Source organism: Trichosurus vulpecula, chromosome 4 (assembly GCF_011100635.1).
Source record: "Trichosurus vulpecula isolate mTriVul1 chromosome 4, mTriVul1.pri, whole genome shotgun sequence".
NCBI classification, from domain to species: Eukaryota; Metazoa; Chordata; class Mammalia; order Diprotodontia; family Phalangeridae; genus Trichosurus; species Trichosurus vulpecula.
This window is the reverse complement of record NC_050576.1, coordinates 373,265,757-373,287,122: the sequence shown is the minus strand read 5'-3', so window position 1 is coordinate 373,287,122 and position 21,366 is coordinate 373,265,757. Positions and strand designations below refer to the sequence as shown.

The 21,366-nt window shown below is 38.4% G+C and overlaps 1 protein-coding gene across 4 annotated transcripts in view; it reads left to right on the top strand.

Moving 5' to 3' along the window:
- The window catches only part of GGACT (gamma-glutamylamine cyclotransferase), a 70,848-nt gene that overhangs the window by 30,678 nt on the left and 18,804 nt on the right, over window positions 1-21,366 (top strand). Inside the window, exon 1 of one of the 4 annotated variants that reach the window (XM_036753361.1) lies at window positions 1,644-1,664. The exons of the other annotated variants lie outside the window; for them this stretch is intronic. The gene's annotated coding sequence lies outside the window, so the exon portion shown is untranslated. Of the gene's footprint in view, window positions 1-1,643; window positions 1,665-21,366 lie in introns of those variants that run through there. 4 annotated transcript variants of the gene reach the window in all.

Below are 21,366 nucleotides of genomic sequence, written 5' to 3'. Positions count from 1 at the left end.
GGATGGTGACGGTTTTGGTCTAAAAGTGGGTTGTTTCCCTAAACATTATAGATGATGGATTTCTTTAAAAGACTACACACAGGTAGGCAAAGAAGCAGAGAAGCAGCAGCATCTGACAGTTGCAGTCCCCTTTGGTTTAGGGTTGTCATGGAGGTTTTTACCATAGGGTCAAAGAAATAGCTCTAGATTTAGCAGCAATGTATTATAACAGCTTGCTCCCCAGTAATAATACTATCTGCTGATCACGGAATCACAGAAGGATTCGTTACTTTGAAATTCATGTAGGAAAAGTCTTAGAAACACTAAAAACTTACCTGTTATTCCTTCATCCACCCTCCCTTTCTGGTAATTTTGTATACCTCTTTACCCTGCCCTGTGCCAGTAGAAAGCAAGAGAAATATGGTTTTAGAGATTTGCATATTTTGATCATCACCACAGAACATTGCCTCATTTGAGATACTGTGAGCTCTCAGATCAAAGGTTCTCTCTCCCTCCCGCAAATATTTTTATTTACCCTAAAACTTTATCTGGCACCCCATTTGGGATAAATTTCTTCAGACTGTCCTGAATCTATGTATAAAATCTTCATACTTCACTTTGTCAGTCCTTATTCTATTGAATGACCTTCCCAATCAGTTTTATCAATTAAGCACCAGTTGGGGGAAGTAAAAAGTAGCACAAACTCCTCCCCATATAAGTATCAAGAATGGATTTTGGAGTTTGTGGTCAAGTACTTTTTGGTACCATTTATTAAACACTGTTTAAAAACTAAGGTCAGTTCTGTATTAATAATTTGCGTCCTGAAACTTGGCATCACAACATACTAGGTGGGATTTATATTTCCTTTTTTTTTTCATTATGTTGTCTCTATCTCCTGCTTTGTCTCTGAGGATAACATAAGGTTTGGGTGCTCCCTTTCCTATATGTTTTTTAAAAAATGAATTACTTATATAATTAAAACATTTTATTTTATTAGCTCACTGTTTGAATAGGTAGTTTTATTTCTGAGGTAATTTGAATGGGCTCCTGTGATTAAAAATTCTAGTTGAAATGTTGAGCTTTATACCTCTCTCTGCCAGCTTAAATTAGGTCACCAAAACACTTTGTTTTTTCACTGACCACCATCGGTACTTTACCTAGAGAAAAGTGTAGAGCCATATCATATGACAGGTAATTAAGCAATTAAAATTTTGAGGAATTTGCTTATTAGCAATAGATAGTAAAAGTTCTATTAGAGGCTGCCTTTCTACAGAGTGGTTATTACAGGCAGGCAGGTCCCAGAGTATTACTTTTGGCTGGGATTCACACATCTTTCTAAGAACCTTTAAATTTTTAGAATATTGGTGCTCTGGAGACTAGGGGCTTGAATTATAATGGCAGTGCTTTATAAGATATTAGAAAAATACAGAGATGAAGAAAATTTCACCTATGTTTCTGTTCTTTACAGTCAAGCTAGATCAGGGATTGGCTAGGAGATCTTAGGTTTCTTGGAATACTTTCTAAGTGGTAGTTGGGTACTAAAATAATGTCACATCTCTTAGTGTATAAAACTTAGGACATCATTGTGAGGGGTTTTTGTCATTCTTTTTAAGGTTTATGGTCCTCAATCGAGAGTCAGCTTTTAGTCTTTCTCATCACCTCAGACTACCAGTATGATGTACTAGGTAAGAGGAATAAAACAACATATTTGGTGTGAGCACCAGAAAAGGACACAGAACCTGACTAAAAATTTTGATATCTAGGATAAGTTCAGTATGTATGTGGGAGGGAAAGAGCAGAAATATAAACCTGGGGAGAGACCTCATATCTTGGGCCTCATGTCCCGTGGTGAAGCCACCAGGGGTAGGACACTATTGGGAAAGTTCCCCAGGGAGGGAAAATCCTCAAAATCCCATCTTGGCCTTTTTGCTCCAGTATTGCTGGTCATTCTAAGCATCCTTCATGAAAGGTATGGTATGAATCCCTAGGGCAGGCAGGATACCAAGGACATAAGTCATAGGATCATAGAATAGCTTTAGAGCTGGAAAAGACCCAAGAGCCCCTCTTTCTCACATCCCTCATTTTATAGATGAAATGTCTAAGACGTTAAGTGAATTGCCAAAGGCCACATAGTCAGTACACACCGTTGGTGAGCTTGGTCCTCAGATTCTCTTACTCCAAAGCCAGTCGGTGCTGTCACACTAGGAGATGGGGCAGCCCCTCCTCCCTAGTCCTCCAACTGACCACTGCCTGGCCTGTAACTAAAACCTTCCCAGTTTGGTAGGACCTGCTAGAACTTGACATCTTCTGGCCTACATAAGCTTCAAGAATCTAGTGTTACCACAGTGCCATTAAGCAGCTCTGGAATATCAGTATAGTTGAGATTTACACATGTAAAAACTGTAATAATTTTGAGAAAACATCACTTGGAAATGGCATAGGTGAATCATTTATGAGGAAAAAAAGTAGTAAATGGCATAATCAAAACATTTGGGCTATTAAACTAAGAAAATGATGTTTGGACATGATTTTTATTTTTAACATTAAAGATTCGTAGTTACTTAGACCAACCACGGGTCCTATTAAGTTTTTAAAATATGAACAAAGCCTTTGGTCTAATTTTTTTAATGCCCTCAAAAACCACTTGAATTAAATGTAACATACATCAATGTTCTAATAACCACAGAGTAATAAACATTCTTTTTAACAGGGGATTTTGTTATACCAGAAGAGGACTACATGTTCTTGTATTTTTTTTAAAAGCAAAGTGTATACCAAAATGTGCATTTAGTAACATTAAATATTCTGGCATGCCCCTCTAATATAGGAAACCCATAGTATTGTAAAAAAGAGGAAAAAAATGTAAGTTCAGATTGGAAAGCAGGTTTTCAGTTTGAGCAGTATACCTGGCTTTTGTTAGTTGGTCACAACAGTAAAGTAGCTTTTAAAAGTAGTGGTAGGTTTTTTTTTCCAGGGGTTGGGGGGGGTGGGGTCTGGTGTGTAACAGGGCCAAATTCAATTAGTTCAATATGTTTAGCTTCCAGAGTGGAGACCAGAGTTTCTCAAACTGAACATATTTTTGTGAACATTTTGGACTCTTTAATTGATTCTGGCCCAAAGGTAATAGAATGTTGTTGGTGAACAATGACCAGCTGTGTGTTTAGGATTCATAAGGATGTGGGTAAATTGAGTCCGTTTCGTGTAAAGTATTTAAAAGCATGTTTAAATAGCATGCACTTAATTTCCTTCTATGCCCTATTCTTCTTGGTAATTCATTGTTTTAACTCATCCCTTGGCTATTTTATTGAATTTAATTTTGTATTACTATAAAGAGACCCAAATTAAGGAATTTGAGCACTATAGACAGCAGTAATTAGAGAGAATTCAAGAGTACTTGGCTAAATTCTGAATTTCTTTGCTTTTCTTGCCTTAAAAGGGCCTAATTCTTTTAAAATGGAACTGGGCAAGGCAGGAATATTTTTTTTTTTCTCTTAGGGGGGAACTCTTTGGGAAAAGCAGCATAGCCTAGTGGATAGAGTCAGGAAGATCTAGGTTCATATACCACTTTCAACTCCCAGGAAAGTCACTTCTATATTTGGAATAGGGAAGAGTGGTTGGATTGGATGGACTCTTAGGTCTTTTTTAGCTTTAAATCTATGATCCTTGAATCATAATAGGTAGTTGGTAAAAATGGCCTGTGCTTTTTTCAATCCTACACAAGTATGTTTATATGCTGATCATCCTTATTCATTGTTATTCTCTGATCAGATAATGTAAGGTGATTTTTATAATAATAATAGTTGATTGTATAGATGGTTTCATTTGTTATTATTACGAAAATTAGTTTACAACTCCTGTGTAGTGGGACTGGGGCTCTCCTCCCTGTGTCCATCCGCAAAAGGAAAAGACTAAGTGGGTGAAGAATGTCTGTTGCCCATGTTATAATTTAAAGTTGGATAGACAGCCTATACAGTCTGAACATCATTGAGTATATCTGAGACAGACAGTAAAAATGGACAATGAATTGAGGCAAAAGTTGAATAGAGAGAAGGAGAGAGAGCTGGATTGCCTTCAGGAAATTTCAGTTACTTTAATGTCCAAAATTTTTTTCCTGGAAACAAGGACCCAACTTTTTCCTACCAATATTCTACCGTTGTTACTATATGGTTTTGAGAAGTGGAACAAAATGGTCTCCAAAGAATTTTTAATGACTTATTCACAGAGCAGCACAGAGAGATAGATGGTGGGTGTAAGCAAACTTGGGTAAGAAATGGTGGACAGTCCAAGTGCTCTGTTGGTATCCTTGAGATATCAGGAGAAAATTTAATAGACCCCCTAGGTGAGTTTTTAAGAGGGTATGGACAGGAGTTGCACAGGATGGGCAGATATGGTTGGGTTGTGATCCATATTAGTAGAAGTAGTATCAAAATCAGTGAGATCATAAATCTATTTGGCTATTTCAGTATTGGAGTAACAGCTGACATTTATATAGCTCTTTAATGTTTGCAAAGCTTTTTACATACGTTGATAGAATTCTCCTGTGAATCCATCAGGAACAGGAGTTTCTTTGCTAGTTCCTTGACAGCTAGATCTATTTCCCACCCCCCAGATTGGATTATTTACTATTTCTATCTGGTTTTCTTATAGAGTGAATATTTTACATTTTCAAAGATAATCTCTATGTATTTTGTGTTCTTAGTTTTTTTATTATATATATGTATATAATATGTTCTGATGATTCTTTTTATTCTGGTTTTGCAGTGATTTTATCTTGCTCATTTGCTATTTTATTCATTTTATTTTCTTGTTTCTTTCTTTTTTTTTGCAGGGGGGGAAGGCAGGGCAATTGGGGTTAAGTGACTTGCCCAAGGTCACACAGCTAGTAAATGTGTCAAGTGTCTGAGGCTGGATTTGAACTCAGGTCTCCTGACTCCAGGGCCACTGCTCTACTCACTACGCCACCTTCTTGTGTCTTTTAATCAGATTAGTTAAAGGTTTACCAATTTTATTAGTTTTTTCAAAGAACCAGCTTTTAGTTTTTTTTTTAATTTTTAATTTATTTTTAGTTTTCAATATTCATTTCCATAAAATTTTGAGTTACAAATTTTCTCCCCATCTCTACCCCCCCCCGATAGCATGTATTCTGATTGCCCCCTCTCCCCAGTCTGCCCTCCCTTCCAACACCCCACTCCCCCCACCCCATCCTTTTACCCCTTTATTGTAGGGCAAGATATATATCCAATTGCCTGTATATCTTATTTCCCAGTTGCATGTAAAAAGAATTTTTTTTAACATTTATTTTTAGAACTTTGAGTTCCAAATTCTCTTCCTTCTTCCCTCCCCACCCACCCTTTGTAACCAGAATGGCTTTTGTTTTCTTTGAATGGCTCAGCTTGCCTCATTGAGCCTCTGGACACTGTGGCTTGCTCTTCCGGGGCAGGAGGCCCGGGGAGCATGCCGGGAAGCAGACAGCTTCCTGTGTGAGGAGTCATGGGGCTGGCTGAGGGGAGGTGTTGGCGGCTATGCTAGGGGGAGGGGCCAACTCAGGAACCAATCGGCCCTGGTCATTCGGGCGGAGCTTGATGATGTCAGAGACCCTATAAGAGGGGAGAGGACAGCTCGAAGAGATTCTTCTCTCTTCCTTTTCCGGTTGGAGCCAGCGACAGTTACAACGACAGTTACAGAGGCAGTTACGACAGTTACGTCAGTTACAGCCACAGTTACAGCCACAGCTGAAGCAGGAGCTGCCAGTAGCAGAGCTAACCTACGGGAAAAAGCTGAACAAAGACTTCAGGCCATTACAGCGACAGTTACAGCGACAGTTGGAGCCAGAGGCAGTTACAGAGGCAGTTACGACAGTTACGTCAGTTACAGACACAGACACAGCTGAGGCAGGAGCTGCCAGTAGCAGAGCTGATCTACGGGAGGAAGCTGAACAAAGACTTCAGTCCAGTGGGTAATCTTATTACCATAAAAGGGGGAAACATGATTTTGCTTTACGCAATCATGTTTCTCTGTAGCCTCCTGGTTACTCTTGCAAGGCGTACTTATTGGGCCTGGAAGATTTTGATCAACATATCAAAATGGGGCTTCTGGTTCATGGGTTGGTTACTGTGGAGCCTAAATAAATGTTTTGATTCTTCTGCCTTCTACTTTGAGAGTTTCTTCTATCCGGCGATTCCGAACCTTTCAGACATGTTTATGATCCTCTTTGAGATTATAAACTCTGCCCTCCTGATACATTTGGCGTCACGAACAGGATCGCTAGGTATAAGATCTCTATTTAGAAGCAGAACAATTTCAGAGGAAGAGATGAATATCCCAGGATGGGAGGATCCATTTTATTCCTCCCTAGCAAAAGAATTGGCTAAAAAAGCTGGACCCTGTGAAAACTGGGAACCAAGGCTACGGAGAGGAGATCCTAGGGATTTGGAAAAGTGTTTACGAGAAGTTGGGATTCAGTCAGGGGCATCACTATCTAGGCAAAGCTGGATAGTGTTATCAGCCTACCGGCTAGTATACGAAAGATTGAGATTAAGTGAAAGACATGGGGGCACTCCTACCCCACAGGAAGAAGGGGAATCTCAGATAGCAGGAGACCAAACTGACTCAAATGAGAACTTTTCTATTAATGTGGCTAAGAGCAACAGGAGACCAAAAAAGCCCAGAGTGCATTTCAACCCAGCCCAGAAAGAGCCGGCTGAGGCACAAAACACTACTGGGGTTCAGGATGTGCCTCACACAGAGAATAGGAGATGGTTAAATGATCAGACAAGGGCTCGACCCATACAAAGGAGGAAGACAGAAACCCGAGGTGAAGATTCAGTTACAAGGGAAATTCAGGAAGATTTCTCACCGCAAGAGGTCACAGATATTTTGAGTAGATTCAGCCAAAGAATAGGAGAACCATTGATATCTTGGATGGTAAGACTCAGTGATCAAGGGGCCGGTGGAATATCAGTAGATGGGACAGACTGCATGAGATTCATAGGTATCAGCCATGATCCTCTAGTTCAACAAGCTTTTAGGGAACATCATCAGCAAGGAGATGGTGATAGCAGGACTACTCTGTTGACATTAGCCGCTGTGGGATGCAATAAGAGATATGCTACTGATTCTATGTGGCCCACTGAGCACAGACCCTGGTATTCACTTAGAGATTGTATCATGAGACTAAAGGAGGAGGTAATGAAGACTGCCATTATGGTAGGAACTGCAGACAAATATTACAATGATTCAATGGAACTGCCTCATAGGAATTTAATAATTAGGACAGCTCCCCCTGCTTATAAACAACTAATTTTGAATTTATTACTTGGAGAAGTAGGGAGCCGTCTTACAACAGTGATAAATAAGATTTTACAGTTACATGACTTAGGTGACTGGGGAGGGGATAGATCTCCTCGAGAGAGAAGGGTGAATAACCAGCAAACTTGGCGCCAAAGGAGAGTAACAAGGAAAGAAATGTTTACTGCTTTATTGAGAGCAGGAGTAGGTTTTGAAATGATAGATGGAATTCCAACCAATGAATTATACAGAATGTATAGAGGACTTGATAACACGAGAAATAGGGAAATAAGAACTGCTCCTGCAAGCCTACAAGCCACTCAGACTGAAGGTGACCTTGTGTGATTAACGGATGAAAACTTGTACATTTGGGGAAAGGCTGGGAGGACAATCTTAGTCTATATCTAGGGTGGGATCCTCTTGGCTTCCTCATTATGTTCCTTTTGAAAAGAAACATTTCCCACCTGAGTTTGGCTCTGATGTTGGATCTTTGTATAACTGAAATCTCAACCAAACTTGAGATGATTTTATTTGAAGAATTATAGTCCATACAGACTATTCTTTTTGTCCTTTGTTTTGGCTAACCTTGTTGCTAGTTTTGTTTCCTTCAGGCTTAAGCACCCTGCACTTTCCGGTGACTGCCTAAGCATGTAGCATTCTTGGAATTCCTGCCAGCTTGTTAAAGAAATGACCTCTGGAATGGGACTTTTTGGGGGCAGGGCCATCTCTACATCCAATTTCAGCATGAAGAAGCTATGGAAAATGAGACCTTCACCCCTCACCCCAAGATTTTGAGCCCCAATCGTTCAAGGGGGGTGGAAATGATGATAGTGTTCTGTTCACTTATTTTGTGTTATCCTTGCTGTGTTGTTTTATTGTTATGATATTATTGATCCTATGTAATGGATACAAGGATTTAGGGGTGGACATTTGAATTATTAATAATTATTTTGGGGATGATTGATTGAAGAGATTATTTTGCTGGGATCTAGGGGTGGATCGCATTTGAATCGTTAAACCAATGTTTGGGAATGTCACTGAATGATATGTTTTGCTTTATAATGAATGATATGTTTTAGTTTCCTTTGTAATTGGATCACAATGTATGTTCTAGGATACATGGCTGATTAGATTATGTATCCTATAACAAGGGGTGGAGTGTAACCAGAATGGCTTTTGTTTTCTTTGAATGGCTCAGCTTGCCTCATTGAGCCTCTGGACACTGTGGCTTGCTCTTCCGGGGCAGGAGGCCCGGGGAGCATGCCGGGAAGCAGACAGCTTCCTGTGTGAGGAGTCATGGGGCTGGCTGAGGGGAGGTGTTGGCGGCTATGCTAGGGGGAGGGGCCAACTCAGGAACCAATCGGCCCTGGTCATTCGGGCGGAGCTTGATGATGTCAGAGACCCTATAAGAGGGGAGAGGACAGCTCGAAGAGATTCTTCTCTCTTCCTTTTCCGGTTGGAGCCAGCGACAGTTACAACGACAGTTACAGAGGCAGTTACGACAGTTACGTCAGTTACAGCCACAGTTACAGCCACAGCTGAAGCAGGAGCTGCCAGTAGCAGAGCTAACCTACGGGAGAAAGCTGAACAAAGACTTCAGGCCATTACAGCGACAGTTACAGCGACAGTTGGAGCCAGAGGCAGTTACAGAGGCAGTTACGACAGTTACGTCAGTTACAGACACAGACACAGCTGAGGCAGGAGCTGCCAGTAGCAGAGCTGATCTACGGGAGGAAGCTGAACAAAGACTTCAGTCCAGTGGGTAATCTTATTACCATAAAAGGGGGAAACATGATTTTGCTTTACGCAATCATGTTTCTCTGTAGCCTCCTGGTTACTCTTGCAAGGCGTACTTATTGGGCCTGGAAGATTTTGATCAACATATCAAAATGGGGCTTCTGGTTCATGGGTTGGTTACTGTGGAGCCTAAATAAATGTTTTGATTCTTCTGCCTTCTACTTTGAGAGTTTCTTCTATCCGGCGATTCCGAACCTTTCAGACATGTTTATGATCCTCTTTGAGATTATAAACTCTGCCCTCCTGATACACCCTTCCTTGAGAAGGCAAGCAATTCAGTATAGGTTATACATGTATCATTATGCAAAACATTTCCATAATAGTCATGTTGTGAAAGACTATATTTCCCTCCATTCTATCCTGTCCCCCTTTGTTCAGTTTTCTCCTTTGACCCCGTTACTTTTCAAAAGTGTTTGCTTTTGATTACCTCCTCCCCCAATCTGCCCTCCCTTCTATCATCCCCTCCCCCATCCCCTTCCCCCCTACTTTCCTGTTGGGTAAGATACCCAATTGAGTGTGTATGCTATGCCCTCCTGAAGTCAGATCTGATGAGAGCAAGGTTCACTCATTCCCTTTCACCTACCCCCTCTTCCCTTCCATTATAACAGCTTTTTCTTGCCACTTTTATGTGAGATAATTTCCCCGTTCTATCTCTCACTTTCTCCTTCTCCCACTATATTCCTCTCTCACCCTTTAATTTTATTTTTTTAGATATCCCTTCATTTTTAGCTCACCCTGTGCCCTCTAACTATATGTATATGTATATTCCCTTCAACTACCCTAATACTGAGAAAGGTCTCATGAGATACAAATATCATCTTTCCATATAGGAATGTAAATAGTTCAACTTTAGTAAGACACTTATGATTTCTCTTTCCTGTTTACCTTTTCATGCTTCTCTAGATTCTTGTATTTGAAAGTCAGATTTTCTATTCAGCTCTGGTCTTTTCATCAAGAATGCTTGAAAATCCTCTATTTCATTGAAAATCCATATTTTGCCCTAAAGTATTATACTCAGTTTTACTGGGTAGGTGGTTCTTGTTTTTAATCCTAGCTCTTTTGACTTCTGGGATATCATATTCCAAGCCCTTTGATCTCTTAATGTAGAAGCTGCTAGATTTTGTGTTATCGCGATTGTGTTTCCATAATACTCAACTTGTTTCTTTCTGGCTGCTTGCAATATTTGCTCCTTGACCTGGGAACTCTGGAATTTGGCTACAATATTCCTAGGAGTTTTCTTGTTGAGATCTTTTTCAAGAGGTGATGGGTAAATTCTTTCAATTTCTATTTTACCCTCTTGTTTTGGAGTCTCAGGGCAGTTTTCCTTGATAATTTCTTGAAAGATGATGTCTAGGCTCTTTTTTTGGCCATGGCTTTCAGGTAGTCCAATAATTTTAAAATTATCTCTCCTGGATCTATTCTCCAGGTCAGTGGTTGTTCCATTAAGATATTTCACATTGTCTTCTATTTTTTCATTCTTTTGGTGCTGTTTTATACTATCTTGATTTCTCATAAAGTCACTAGCTTCTACTTGCTCCAGTCTAATTTTTAAGGTATTATTTTCTTCAGTGATCTTTTGGACCTCCTTTTCCATTTGGCTAATTCTGTTTTTCAAGGCATTCTTCTCCTCATTGGCTTTTTGGAGCTCTTTTGCCATTTAGGTTAGTCTATTTTTTAAGGTATTATTTTCTTTAGCATTTTTTTGGGTTTCCTTTAGCAAGCTGTTGACTCATTTTTCATGATTTTCTTGCATCATTTCTCTTCCCAATTTTTCCTCTACTTTTCTTACTTGCTTTTCCAAATCCTTTTTGAGCTCTTCCATGGCCTGAGACCAATTCATATTTTTCTTGGAGGCTTTCGATGTAGGCTCTTTGACTTTGTTGACTTCTTCTGGCTGTATCTTTTGATCTTCTTTGTCACCAAAGAAAGATTCTATAGTCTGAGTCCTTTTATGCTGCCTGCTCATTTCCCCAGCCAATTACTTGACTTTTGAGCTCTTTGTCAGGGTATGACTGCTTCCAAAGTGGAGAATGCCCTGTCCCAAGCTTCAGGGGTTTTGCGCTGCTGTTTTCAGAGCTACTTCTATTCTGAGGTGGTATGATGCTCCTCTCCTGGCCTGTGCTCTGGTCTGTGAGTGCAAGCACTCCTTTCTGCCATGTAACTACCAGGAGGACTCCATCTCCTTTCTGCCATGTAACTACCAGGAGGACTCCCCTCCCCCACCACAAGCTCTGCCACCCCAGCTCGCCTCCTCCCCCAAGGACCACCAACCAGGACTGCGACCCAGATCCAAGCAGGGCAAAGCAAGAGAACTGTGCCTCAGCACCAGCAAAGAGATCCCTGTACTCCTGCTCTGATCAGCTGCTTAATTCCTCTCACCATCTGTGAGCCTGGAGCTCTGCAAGCAGCTGCTGCTGCTGCTGCTGAGGCAGCTGCAGCCACCTCCACCCCCCTGGGGCTGGGGCCTGATCGCACCCTTCTCTCACCCAGGTCCAGCAGTTTTCCCGCTGACCTGCTCCATTGCCTTTGGTGTTCGTGGGTTGAGAAGCCTGGAAACTGCCACCACTGCTAGTGATTCAGTGCCCTGAGGCCTGCTCTGGCCTGGTCTGTCCTGGCACAGCCCAGGCTGGACTGGGCTCCACTCCCAGCACAGTGCAATAGACCCTTCTCAGTGACCATCCAGGCCATCTTGTGCTGGAAACTTGTTTCACTCTGTCATTTCATGGGTTCTGTAGCTCTAGAATTTGTTTAGAGTCATTTTTTACAGGTATTTGGAGGGATTTGGGGGAGAGCTCAAGTGAGTCCTTGTTTTCACACCACCATCTGGGCTCCTCACCCCCTTCCCCCCAACTTTTAGTTTTAATGATCATTTCTAGGATTTTTTTTATTTCCAGTTCATTTGTTTCCTCTCTAATTTTTAATATATCCTCTTTTGTGCTTTTTTTAGGTTTGTTTATTGATTTTCTAGTTTTTAATCTTCTCTTTTTCTGTTTTGTAAATGTATGATTATAAGGATATAGAAAACCAGAGTTTTCCAACCCTGGGGACTGCTTCAGCTGCATCCCAGAAATTTTGGTGTGTTATCTCATCATCATTTTCTTTTACATAGTTATTAATTGGTTCTGTGATTTGTTCTTTGTCCCAGTAATTATTTAAGATTTCATTGCTAAGTCTACTTGGGTCTATTTTTTGTTTGTGGTCCCTGATCCAATCTATTCTTATTGCATTGTGGTCTATACAGGATGATTGGCTATTTCTGACTTTTTACATTTATTTGCAATATCTATGTGCCCTAATACATGGTCCATTTTGGTAAAAATTTCACTTGGTACCAATAAATATGTATATTCTTTTGCTGTCCCATTTTAGAAGATGCTATAAATCTAACTTTAGTTTTTCCAGAAATGTGTTCAGTTCCATGTTTTCCCTTTTGCTTATCTTTCTCTTAGATTTATCCAAAACTGATAAAGGGATATTGAAGTCTCCTGTCATTATTGTGTTACTGCCTCTGTCTTCTAGAAGCTTAGATAGTATTTCCTTTATGATTTTGAATGCTAAAGCATTTGAAACAAATATGTTTATTACTGATATTGATTTGTTATCTATAAGTTCCTTTCAGCATAATATAGTTTCCTTGTTTATTCCTTTTTATTTCTTGATTGTTTTTGCTTTGTTGGGTAGCATGATTCCAACTTCTGCTGTTTTGGATTCACTTGATACCTAGTAATTTTTTTTTCCCATCCCTCAGTTTTGGGGTTTTTTTTTTTGTCTTTGTTTTTTAAGTTTATTTCTTGTAAAAAGTAGATGGCAGCTCTATATTTTCTTATTCAAATTGTCACTTTTTTCATTTTATTGGATTGTTTAATCCATTCATACTTAAAGTTATGAGTTAGGTTGATATTTTCTTCCATCTGTCTCTAAAATTGGAGGTTTTTTTATGATTACTTTTACCCTCTCTTTTGCCATAAATACAGTATTGTGTTCCTTCAGTCACTTTACTTAATCTTTTTTTATGGTGGCCTATTCCCACTGGCTCTTTTCTCACCCCAATCTCCTCTTCTCATTTGTTATCCCTTTCCCTTTAGAGTTTTGTTTATTATTTCTTCTCTCCTGCTTTTATCTGGTTATATATTTTTCCTTCTCGGTAGTCAAGTAGATTGCCCCTTTCCTTTCCTTCAGCTGGTCCTCTTCATTAGTTCTTAAAATTTCATTTTTGTTCCCCTTTCCAAAAAGAATTTCTGTCACTCTCTTAGTTATCCATCTTCTCGTTATGTTTATTCAAGATTCTCATTCTGTGATTCATGACCCCTATAAATATTCAGTTTCTCTCTTTTCTCTGTACTCTTCATACCATTAATGTTTTCAATGTGTTCATTCTAGGGTCTGTCATCTATGCACTTTCTGCCACTGCCTTGTAGGGCATACTCCATAAATTCCTCTTTTCTATTGTGTCTCACTTTCACAACAATGCCAGTCATTACAGGGGTCAGAGAGAACAGTGCTATGGTAGGGCCTCCTCCCTCATACTGATCTATACCCTCTCTTTTCAATTTTTTTTTTCTAAGTTTTCCTGGGAAGTCTCCTCCCTGTGTCCAGGGGTTCTAATTCCTCTGGCCCAGGACAAGTAGATTTTTCAGACGCCAAATCTCCCAGGCCTCAGACTCATTTCTTCATTAATCTTCTCATTTCCCTTCACCCATAGGAATATTCATCAATAGAACCCCCTTCCCACCTACAAAAGTAAGGCCTTCTTCCTTCCTCTCTCCTCTTTTCAGTCTTTCCCTCTTCTCCCTTCCTCCCTTGTAGTCTCTTTTTGAGCCCACAGAGGTTACCTTCCCCTCATTATTAGCCCTTGATTTCATGTACCCTCCCATGTTATAATGTAGTCTCCCAGAAGAAGCATTTACCTATAGGCAGAGTGTTCAGTTCTGTTTTCCTTTGTAAAAAGCTTTCAAACTCATCTTTATTGTTGAACATCCTTCTTTTGTCCTGTATGATTAAGCTCAGATTTGCAAGTTAGTTCACCCTGGGCTGCATTCTGAGCTCAGTTACTCTTCAGAACATTTTATTCCATTACTCCTTTTTCTAGTGGGTGCGGAACAGTCTTACATTATTCTAGTATCCTTTCCTTTGTATTTGTCTTTCCCCTGAAGGCTTACGGAACTTGTTTCTGAATTGAATTGTTAAATTTAAACAGTATGTGTCTTGGAGTTTGTAGCCTTGAGTTTTTTTCTGGAGGTGATCTGTGAATTCTTTCAATTGGAATTTCATTTTCTCTGTTCAGAAGCTCTTCACAATTCTCGTCTGTTTTTTCTTTTATTATAGTATAAAAGCTTTTTGTCTTGTCATGTTGTTCTGGGAGCCTATGATCCTTAGGTTGTCTCTACACATTCTGACTTCAAGGTCAGTATGTTTTGCTTGCATTCTATATCTTTTGTCCTGAGATCAGAGTAACTACTTACAAGAGTTTGCTGTGTTGCTTTTTTCATCTTTCTTCTGCCTTAGTATACGTTTAGTGGTAATGGTAGGATTCTTATGCTTTCATAGATTATTATAAATATTATTATACTTTGGATATTTGTAGTAATTATCCTCTCAAGTACTCTCATATATTAGTTCATTAACTGTCTCATGGTATCCCTTTGAAGAAAACAGAGGCATAATTAATTAAATAGAAGATATGAGGTCAAGTGACTGGGGCCAGTCTTGTAGAATATCTTCTCAAACTTAAAATTTCTGATGTAAGAAAACAGACTCTGTATTGAAACCATATTGTTAGCGAAGCCTTCAAAATATTTCTGGAAATTTTTATTTTGTTTTATTTTATATTTTTTATTAATGATATTTTATTTTTTCCAATTACATGAAAAGAAAGTTTTCAACATTCATTTTTTGAAAGATTTTGAATTCCAAATTTTTCTCCCTTCCTTCATTTCCTCCCCCATTCCCCAAGATGGCAAGCAATCTGAGATAGGTTATACATGTGCAATCATGTAAAACATAATTCCACATTAGTCATGTTATGAAAGAAGAAACAGAACAAAAGGAAAAAACCATGAAAAAAGTGAAAATAGTATAGTTTGATCTGCATTCAGATTTCATCAGTTCTTTCTCTGGATGTGGATAGCATTTTCCATCATGAGTCTTTTGGGTTGTCTTGGATCATTGTATTTCTGAGAAGAGCTAAGTCAATCATAGTTGATCCTTGCACAGTATTACTGTTATTGTGTACAATGTTCTCCTGGTTCTGTTCACTTAGCATCAGTTCATGTGAGTCTTTGTTCCAGGTTTTTCTGAAATCCTCCTACTCATCATTTCTTATAGCACAATAGTATTCCATTACATTCATATACCACATCTTATTCAGCCATTCCCCAATTGATGGGCATTCCCATAATTTTCAATTTCTTTGCCACCATGAAATGAGTTGCTATAAACATTTTCGTACATGTGGATCTTTTTCCCTTTTTCCTGATCTCTTTGGAATATAGAGCTAATAGTGGTATTGCTGGATCAAAAAGTATAAACAGTTTGATTGCCCTTTGAGCATAGTTTCAAATTGCTCTCCAGAATGGCTGGATCAGTTTACAACTCCACCAACAAAGCATTAGGGTCTCAATTTTCCCACAACTTCTCTAACATTTATGATTTCCCTTTTCTGTCATATTAGCCAATCAGATAGGTGTGAGGTAATACCTTAGAGATGTTTTAATTTGCATTTCTCTAATCAATAGTAATTTAGAGCATTTTTCTTATGATTGTAGATAGCTTTGATTTCTTTTTCTGAAAACTGCCTGTTCATCTCCATTGACCATTTATCAATTGGGGAATGACTTGTATTCTTACAAGTTTGACTCAGTTCTCTACATATTTGAGAAATGAGGCTTTTACCAGAGATACTTGCTGTAAAAATTATTTCCCAGCTTTCTGCTTTCCTTTTAATTTTGGTTGCATTGGTTTATCAAACAATAGATTAGTATAATCATTTACTATCATGATTTGTGTACCTATTCTATTCCACTGATCTACCACTCTGTTTCTTAGCCAGTACCAAATAATTTTGATGATTGCTGCTTTTATAATATAGTTTTAGATCTGGTACTGCTATGCCACCTTCTTTTGAATTTTTTTTTCATTAATTCCCTTGATATTCTTGACCTTTTGTTCTTCCAGATAAATTTTGTTATTTTTTCTATCTCTATAAAATAATTTTTTGGTAGTTTGATTGGTATGGCATTATAAATTAATTTAGGTAGAATTGTCATTTTTATTCTATTAGCTGGGCCTACCCATGAATAACTGATATTTTTGCAGTTGTTTAGATCTGACTTTATTTGTGTGAAAAGTGTTTTGTAATTGTGTTCATATAGCTCCTGGGTTTGTCTTGGCAGGTAGACTCTCAAGTATTTTATATTGTCTACAGTTATTTTTAAATGGAAATTCTCTTTCTATCCCTTGCTGCTGGGCTTTGTTAGTAATATATAGAAATACTTATGATTTATGGGGGTTTATTTAATATCCTGCAACTTTGCTAAAGTTGTTAATTATTTCAAATAGTTTTTTTAAGCAGTTCTCTAGGATCCTCTAAGTATACCATCATCTCAGCTTGAAAGAGTGATAGTTTTGTTTCCTCATTGCCTATTCCAGGGGAACCTGTGGCCTCAAGTCCACATGTGGCTCTCTAGGTGCTCAAGTGCAGCCCTTTGACTGAATCCAAACTTCACAAAACAAATCTCCTTAAGAAAAGGATTTGTTTGTAAAACTTGGACCCAGTCAAGAGGCTACACCCTGGTCTAATTCCTTCAATTTCTTTTTCTTCTCTTTTTGCGAAAGCTAACATTTCCAGTACAATAATGAATAATAGTGGTGATAATAAGCATCCTTGTTTCACCCCTGATGTTACTGGGAATGCTTCTAGCTGATCTCCATTACAGATAATGCTTGCTGATGATTTTAGATAGATACTACTTATCATTTTAAGGAAAGTTCTATTTATTTTGCCATATTTTGTCAAAATTTTTTCGGTATCTATTGAGATAATCATGTGATTTCTGTTGCTTTTCCTATTAATATGGTCAGTTATGTTGATAGTTTTCCTAATGTTGAATGAGTCTTGCATTCCTGATATGGCTCCCACCTAGCCATAGTGTATTATCTTGGTGATAAGTTGCTGTAAAATCCTTGCTAATGTTTTATTTAAAATTTTTGCATCAATATTCACTAAGGAAATTGGTCTATAATTTTCTTTTTCTGTTTTGGCTCTTCCTGGTTTAGGTATCAGCACCATGTTTGTGTCATAAAATGAATTTAGTAGGACTCCTTTGCCTATTTTCCCAAATAGTTTATATAGTATTAGAATTAATTGTTCTTTAAGTGTTTGGTAGAATTCACTCATAAATCCATCTGGCCCTGGGGATTTTCAAAATTATATTTTAAAAAATTATTGACTAGCTAACTGAGTAACGCTAGTATCAAATCACTTTAGACTCATGGGACCCAAGAAAAAAGAAATCATTTTTTGGATGAATAAGAATTTTTAAAAATAAAAAAGAGAGAGTACCTTTTATTAACAAAGAATACCAACTACAATGCCTTGGGAAAGATGTGAAAACCCTTATTAGGAATCTGGTCTGTGAAAACCAACTTGAATTCACTTTTTTTTTTTACAACTCTTTAATGTACTTAATATACAATGTTGTGCATTATAATCATTTGTGCTAATGTCTTAGCCACTTACTAGATCAGGAGTTCTTAACCTGGAGATAGGGAACTTTTTTTTAAAATTATAATTAATTTATTTACTTTTAGTTTACAACATTCAGTTCCACAAGCTTTTGATTTCCAAATTTTCTCCCCTTCCCTCTCCTTCCCCCTTCCCCGCAAGACAGCATGCAATCCAGTATAGGCTCTACATATACCTTCATATTGAACATATTCTCACATTAGTCATGTTGTAAAGAATTATAACCAATGGAATGAACCATGAGAAAGAAGAAAAAAAACAAAAAAAAGACAGCAAACAGTTTGCTTTAGTCTGCATTCAGACAGAATGTAATTCTTTCTCTGAATGCAGATAGCTTTTTGCAACATAAGTCTTTTGGAGTTGTCTTAGAACTTTGCATTACTGAGAGGAGCCAAGTCTATCAAAGTTAGTCATCACAGATACAATGTGTTAGGGGCACTCTGGACCTGGGCCCCCCCGAGAGGGTAGTGAGACGCCAGGGAGTCTGGACCTGCTGACGCGGCGGTGCCTGTGTGGCTTCCACCACGTCAGTACCGGGGCAGCTCTTACTGGAGGAGCTCCACCCTCGGGGAGGAACTGGGGAGGAGCCAACCCGAAACACCCAATATAAGGCGCTCCCCAGAGAGAGTCAGTGGGATTTGTGTGAGATTTCTGGTACGCCATGCAATAAAGCTGCTTGTTGACTCCGGCGTACTGCCTGGTGATTCTCCTCTCGCATCCCCCGAGAGGAGCCGGAGACGTCCGAAGACCCGAGGGCAGGGTGAGTGATAGGCGGTAGTCGGGGAGTACGGGGTGCCAAAGTGGGGCACATCCCGTCCGGCCGCCGACAACAATGTGTCGGTAGTTGTGTACAATGTTCTTCTAGTTCTGCTCCTCTCACTCAGCATCATATCATGTAGGCCTTTCCAGGTTATTATGAAGTCCATCTGTGCCTTATTTCTTATAGCACTTAAAGCAATGTATTCCATTACATTCATATACCACAGCTTGTTTAGCCATTCCCCCAATTGATGGGCATCCTCTTGATTTCCAGTTCTTTGCCAGCACAAAAAGAGCTGCTATAAATATTTTTGTACATATGGGTCTTTTCCTCATTTGTGTGATCTCTTTGGGTTACGGCCCTACAAGTGGTATTGCTGGGTCAAAGGCTATGCACATTTTTATAGCCCTTTGGGAATAGTTCCAAATTGCTTTCCAGAATGGTTGTATCAGTTCACAACTCCACCAACAATGCATTCATGTTCCATTTTCCCCACATCTTCTCCAGCATTTATAATTTTCCTGTTTCATCATGTTAGCCAATCTGACAGATGAGATGTACCTAAGAGTTGTTTTAATTTGCATTTCTCTAATCAATAGTGATTTAGAGCATTTTTTCATTTGATTATAGATATCTTTAATTTCTTCCTCTGAAAACTGCCTGTTCATATCCTTTGATTATTTATCAATTGGGGGATGACTTGTATTCTTATAAATTTGACTCAGTTCCCTGTATATTTTAGAAATGAGGCCTTTATCAGACATACTGGTTATAAAAATTCTTTCCCAGTTTTCTGCTTTCCTCCTAATCTTGGTTGCATTGACTTTGTTTGTACAAAACCTTTTCAATTTAATGTAATCAAAATTATCCATTTTGCATTTCATAATTCTCTCTATCTCTTGTTTGGTGATAAATTCTTCCCTTCTCCATAAATCTGACAGGTAAACTATCCCATGCAGTCCCAGATTGCTTATAGTATCAGCCTTTATATCGTGAACCCATTTTGACTTTATTTTGGTGTACAGTGTAAGATACTGCTCTGTGCCCAATTTCTGCCATTTTCTGCTATTTTCCAGTTTTCCGAGCAGTTTTTGTCAAATAGTGAGTTCTTATCCCAGAAGCTGGAGTCTTTGGGTTTATCAAACAGTAGATTACTATAGTCATTGACTACATTTTCATTATATTAGCTCAGCCTAACCATGAGTAACTGATGTTTCTCCAATTATTTAGATCTGACTTTATTTGTGCGAAAGGTGTTTTTTAAATGTGTTCATATCATTCTTGGGTTTGCTTTGGCAGTTAGACTCCCAAATATTTTACATTGTCTACAGTAACTTTAAATGGAATTTCTCTATCTCTTGCTGTTGGGCTTCGCTAGAAATATGTAGGAACGCTGAGGATTTATTTGGGTTTATTTTATATCCTGCAACTTTGCTAAAGTTATTTATTATTTCGAGTAGTTTTTTACTTGATTCCCTAGGATTCTTTAATTATATCATAATATTATCCGCAAAGAGTGATAACTTAGTCTCTTTGCCTATTCTAATTCCTTCAATTTGTTTTTCTTCTCTTATTGCTAAAGCTAACATTTCTAGTGCCAAACTGAATAACAGGGGTCATAATGGACATCTTGTTTCATCTCCCCCTTCCCCCCCCCCATCTTATTGGAAATGCTTCTAGCTTATCCCCATTACATATAGTATTTGCTGATGGTTTTAGGTAGATGCTACTTATCATTTTAAGGCAGACTCCATTTATTCCTATGCTTTCTAGTGTTTTTAGTAGGAATGGGTGTTGTATTTTGTCAAAAGTTTTTTCTGCATCTATTGAGATAATCATATGGTTTCTACTAATTTTGTTGTTGATATGATCAATTATGATGGTTTTCCTAATATTGAACCAGCCTTGCATTCCTGGAATAAATCCTACCTGCTCATAATGTATTATTCTCGAGATAAGTTGCTGTAATCTTTTTTGCTAATATTTTATTTACAATTTTTGCATCTATATTCATTAGGGAAATTGGTCTATAATTTTATTTCTCTGTTTTGACTTTTCCTGGTTTTGGTATTAGAACCATATTTGTGTCATAAAATGAATTTGGTAAGACTCCTTTGCCGTTTTCCCAAATAGTTTATACAGTATTGGAATTAATTGTTCTTTAAATGTTTGGTAGAATTCACTCATAAATCCATCTGGCCTTGGGGATTTGGAAAATTATATTTTAAAAAATTGACTAGCTAACTGAGTAACTCTAATATCAAATCACTTTAGACTCGTGGGACCCAAGAAAAAAGAAATCATTTTCTGGATAAATAGGAATTTTTTAAAATAAAAAAGAGTACCTTTTGTTAGCAAAGAATACCAACTACAGTGCCTTGGGAAAGATATGAAAACCCTTATTAGGAATCTGGTCTGTGAAAACCAGCTTCAATTCACTTCTTAAATCAACAAATACTAATTCCAGAAGAAACTGGAATCTATAGTGTCATCAGTCCCAGATAGCTTAATCTGCCTCTTCTCTATAAGGTGAAATATAACCAGATGGGTCTATATTAATTCACCTTCCCTGAAAGCAGCCATTTTGGGGCCAAAAAGGGAGCCAAAGGATATCAGAGATGTCATGGAGGCAGAATCAGTGAGATTTGTCAACAAACTGGGCATGGGGGTGGTGGTACGGTGAGGGAGAGGGAAGAGACAAAGATAACTGTCATAAATGTATATGACCGAATGGCTGATAATGCCTTGTATAGAAACAGGGAAATTAAAAAGAGGGGAGAGACAGTATAGTGCAGGTAGA